A 4,646-nucleotide genomic window follows, 5' to 3' on the forward strand; every position below is an offset into this window, starting at 1 on the left:
CCTAACCCTAACCCTAATCCTAACCCTAACCATATCAAATAGTGACCAGGGTACGTTCCGGTATACCGGACCGTACCCAGGGTACGTTCCGGCAGTACCCTGGGGGACATAGACTCCATGTTGTGCCTAGCTCCAAGAAACGTTATTGCTAGGGTTAGAATGTACGATTGTACAATCGTACGAGAAGAGAGATCCAGAGAGACCGGGTACAAGATGGCGTTGCGCAAAAGATGCGTTATTCCCCGACCGCCGAGAGCGGTTAAGCCGCGCACTTCCGCGGGACTGGGCGCACGCGACCGCGGGTGTTGTATGTAGCATCTCGCGCTGCCCGCTATACGAATTCGCGCGCCGAAGGAGGGCGGGCGAACGAATCCAGATAGCAGGAAGCGTAACATCGCGCAGTTTTCGTGAGACGTACACCGGCTTGACTACAGCGACCTTGGGGGGAGGGCATTTCCTACTGCTGCTGCGTTGCTGCTCCAGAGCCGCGCTGCAGCAGCTAGCAGGGACCAGTATTTGGTGCTGCTGCTGGTTTGCCACGCCAGCCACGCTGGCCACGCCAGTGCAGGTGCTCGCACAACGTGCCGTCGCCACGGGCAGCGCGGGGTCAGGAGGTTGGTTGAAACGTGGCACGTACGCAGCCAGGCGCCGCCACGGCGGCACCGCTTTTGGAGATAGCATCTAGACCGCGCCCCCCACGTGGAGCGCCGTACGACACTATATATATGTCTATATAAATATCGACACACCACACTGATATAATAATATAATTAGGGGTGTAACGATATATACCGGTATATCGGTATATTGCAATATATTTTGAAAACTCGATATATCGCGATACAACTTCCGGATATCGATATTTTACGATACGGTGGTATAACAAGAAATAAATTACTTGACACTTGCCTTTATGTCTATATTGTTAATGGGCTCGAAAATTATGCACTGGCGTGTATATATTACGAAAGCACAATGCCTGCACGACGCATACAATATTACTGGTAAGCGACCACTGCATGGAGCACTGTGCGGTACTACTGCGCGGGCAGAGTGGGGCAGACGCGTGCGCGAGGCAGAGAGCACGGCAACTATAGGAAGTATATATATAGCCTATGCTCGCCTGAGTGCCCGCGCGCGCGCGATACAAGCTGAAGCGAGCACCCACTGTTTCAGTTTCAGTTTCAGTTTCGGTATCCAGTATTAACCAATTATGCAGCAGGGGTATTGTGTATTCCAGCTACGTCAGTGCCTTCCGAGAGGGTATTCAGTACACCGGGTGACATTGTTACGGCACAGAGGGCTACACTGTCAGCGGAAAACATTGCCGTACTTCTGTTTCTCAAGAAAAACATGAGAAATTAAATCATGTCATATAATACAATATATGATGATATTAAAACCATCAAATTGTTACTATATCATGCATGGTATACACTTCCCAATACGTATTTGAAAATATTGCAATACGGTTTTGTCGTATTGCAATATATTGCAATACGGTTTTTGGTCGCAATACTCACCCCTAAATATAATATAATATAATAATATGAAAAGGCTCTATATATATCTATATGTATATACATCTGCATCTCAAAGTGTCTAGTCGCTACGTCTATATATACGTCATTGCTAAAGTACATAGTCACAGTCGCCAGTCGCTGGGTTGTTTCGGTATATATGTATATATATATACATATATATATATATATATATATATATATCTACTAGTACATGTGTACATATTTCTCCCTATTCCTGCACATAGTGTATTATTATGTATCTATATATATATATATAAATATATATTTATATGTATATATACATATATATATATATATACACATATATATCTATATATACACATATATCTATATATACACATATATATATATATATATGTCTTTTTATATGTATATATACATATATATATCTATATGTCTTTTTATATGTATATATCTAATATATATTTGAGTTCGTATGTATGTATGTATGTATCTTCTCTATAGGCGGCCAAACCGCCCAAGCGATCTGGATAGAATTTTCACAGGGCCATCTCTTATACCCGGGGAGTGTTTGTAGCTGAAAAAAACCTGCCAAACCGTCAAACTCACCAAAAAATCCGTATCCGTGAAAAACCCCTCAATTCGTCAATCTTCACACATTATCAGCACTGACTGTACAGTGCTGCCACAGAAAGAAAAATCGATTTCCTCATCTCATCCGGCTGCTGGTATTGTGAAACCGAAACCGGTACTAAAACAGAGCACAACCAGGATATATTTATGTGTCAGTGTGCGTGTGTTTACAGTTGAAACGCTTCAAGTGCGCTGTTGTTGCAACTGGCATTGTTTTAATCCAAGAGCTTTGAAATGAGAAGTGCAACCCATTTGTACATGCTGTTCCAATAACTTTTTTCTTATTTAAGCAACCATATACTATTATGTTCCAGGGTTTATCGTTGGGTTGTTGCTGTCATAATAAATTTCATACGTAACCGTTTTTTACCACCTGCTTATTATATGATTACACTGATTGTTAAATTATTTATAGAGATTCACTATAGTTTAGATGAGTCATTATTTAGTTTGATGAGGTTTACTGATTGCTCAAAACATCAACGATAAAGACGCGTACCAAGTCAGTAACACATTCTTTTGTAATTACAAATTTCCGCACTCGGCTGGCCTGTGCTGTATTACTATATATCGACTTTTTTTATTCATGCTACGATTTAAGAATCATTTAACCATTCGAAATGCTTAATGCCTTTTCTGATTTTCAGTTAGAAAAATTCCTTCATTTCATATGTGCATGGTTGCGCGCAAGCACTATTCACTAGACAAGTATCCAATGCGACATCTAGACCCCACTCGCTGGCCTGTCTCTATCTATACTATATACCCAATTTCGTTATTCATCCTACGCATCTGACAATGAGATCGCTTGTACGTGGTGAGCTCTAACAGTTCGAGACGGCCAGCAATTCTACGATATTTACCCACGCAACACAATAACACGGCAACCATTGTTTATCTAAAGCAGGTTTTACAAATATGAAACTTGCCAAGACCCAGTTCGTACATTGTCTGTTATAATAACTTTTTTCTCATTTTGCACCATATATCCATTATCGTTCCAGGGTTTTCTTAAGTTGGGTTCTGCTGTCATATAAATGCATACGTAACGAGTTTTTCCCCATTGCTTATTATCTTATACCACTGATTTACTAAATATATGATATTGTCGCTGGCAATGTTTATATTGTCGATTTTTACCCAACTGTTCTTATTGTGCCAAGTATTATAGTAAGTAATGAATTAGTAGCCACATTTACCCAGCGCAGCGGTACCCAGCAGCTAGTACAATTATAATATATCTATATATACCATATCGATATTTGCGATATGTGGATGCCATCAAAAAATGCGTGCACCTAAACAGATTGGAAGGCTTTTGAACAAGGTATGTACGAACTATTCACTTTGTTGCAGGACTTTCAGAGTAAGATGCGAAAATACAGACTCGCCAACCTTGTTGACAATGTCTTCTCGAAGAGCCGCTCTGTAAGGCCTATAACTGCGCTGACTGGGTCCAGACAGAAGACAAAAAATGACATCAAAAAAAACGGTGACATGACGAAAATGAAAACTCTCGTGGAACGAAGAACGAGACCGTAGAACGTTACGTTTTCAACGCTTCGGGTGGCAGAAACAGGTGAGAAGATAGATGAACTTCTATGCGCTGGAGTTATCAAGTTTCTGTGACTGTAATTTTGGTACATTGAGAACGTTCTCCATTTACGCGCCAGGCATGAGCACACTCACAATTGGTATCACTGCATGAGCATCCAAAACAAGCTTGTTGTATGAAACAACGAACCTCACGTTGGAAAAGCACTCCTTAGGTTTGCTCATCCCATTCACGCCAGGTCTCCAGACTTGCAAGACAATCGGAAAGCTGCGTCGCAGTCACCCTCCTCGGCCCGTCCTGCAGATGTGGGTGCAGTCGACGAGGAAGCGCATTCACGAAGCAATGCCGCGTCACACCCCCGAAGAAGAAAACACGTGGTCATCATAGTCATGGTAGTTCAGCGCCATGTGGTGATCCTTCCGCCACGTAACTTGGTGGAAGAGGGCCTCCACGATCGAAAGTTGTTGTCCAGCTAGAGAGCAATAAAAACTGTTCAGCAAGTGCGGGTACAGAGGGACATTTTGGTCAATCGTGCTGCAGAAAAAGTCCGTACCATCCTCAGTCGAATTCCGCCATCAGGGCGTACGTCGAAGTACTCACATCTACTTCTTCTGATCAGGAGATGCAATTTCCTCGCTGTGGATCAGCAGGCGTTATAATTCTGATCAATCAGTGATTGGCAAGGCTTGACGGCCCCCGTAGATGCGCTCTGATCAGTTTCCGTGTCGATACGGTGCAGCATGTAACAGTTATATCTAGGTCGTTTAACGAGAAACATTCAAGCATAGAATGCTGTTTCCCGCCTACTTCCCGCAGGACGCTCAAGAGGTCCTAGCAGGGAAGCCATTGCCCAACTCTCGTGTACTTTCTCACGTGCACGACCAGCGCCCCCATTGCGACGAGGCAGGGACGGAAAACCTTTGGCTAGACAGAAATTTACGTCATCGACGACG

General features: G+C 43.0%; 1 protein-coding gene across 2 annotated transcripts in view; it reads left to right on the forward strand.

Moving 5' to 3' along the window:
• LOC106810585 (max-like protein X) overlaps nucleotides 1-4,646 on the forward strand; it is a 54,728-nt gene that overhangs the window by 680 nt on the left and 49,402 nt on the right. The gene's annotated exons all lie outside the window — the stretch shown is intronic.

This window comes from Priapulus caudatus, unplaced genomic scaffold (assembly GCF_000485595.1).
Source record: "Priapulus caudatus unplaced genomic scaffold, Priapulus_caudatus-5.0.1 Scaffold455, whole genome shotgun sequence".
Classification (NCBI taxonomy): Eukaryota; Metazoa; Priapulida; class Priapulimorpha; order Priapulimorphida; family Priapulidae; genus Priapulus; species Priapulus caudatus.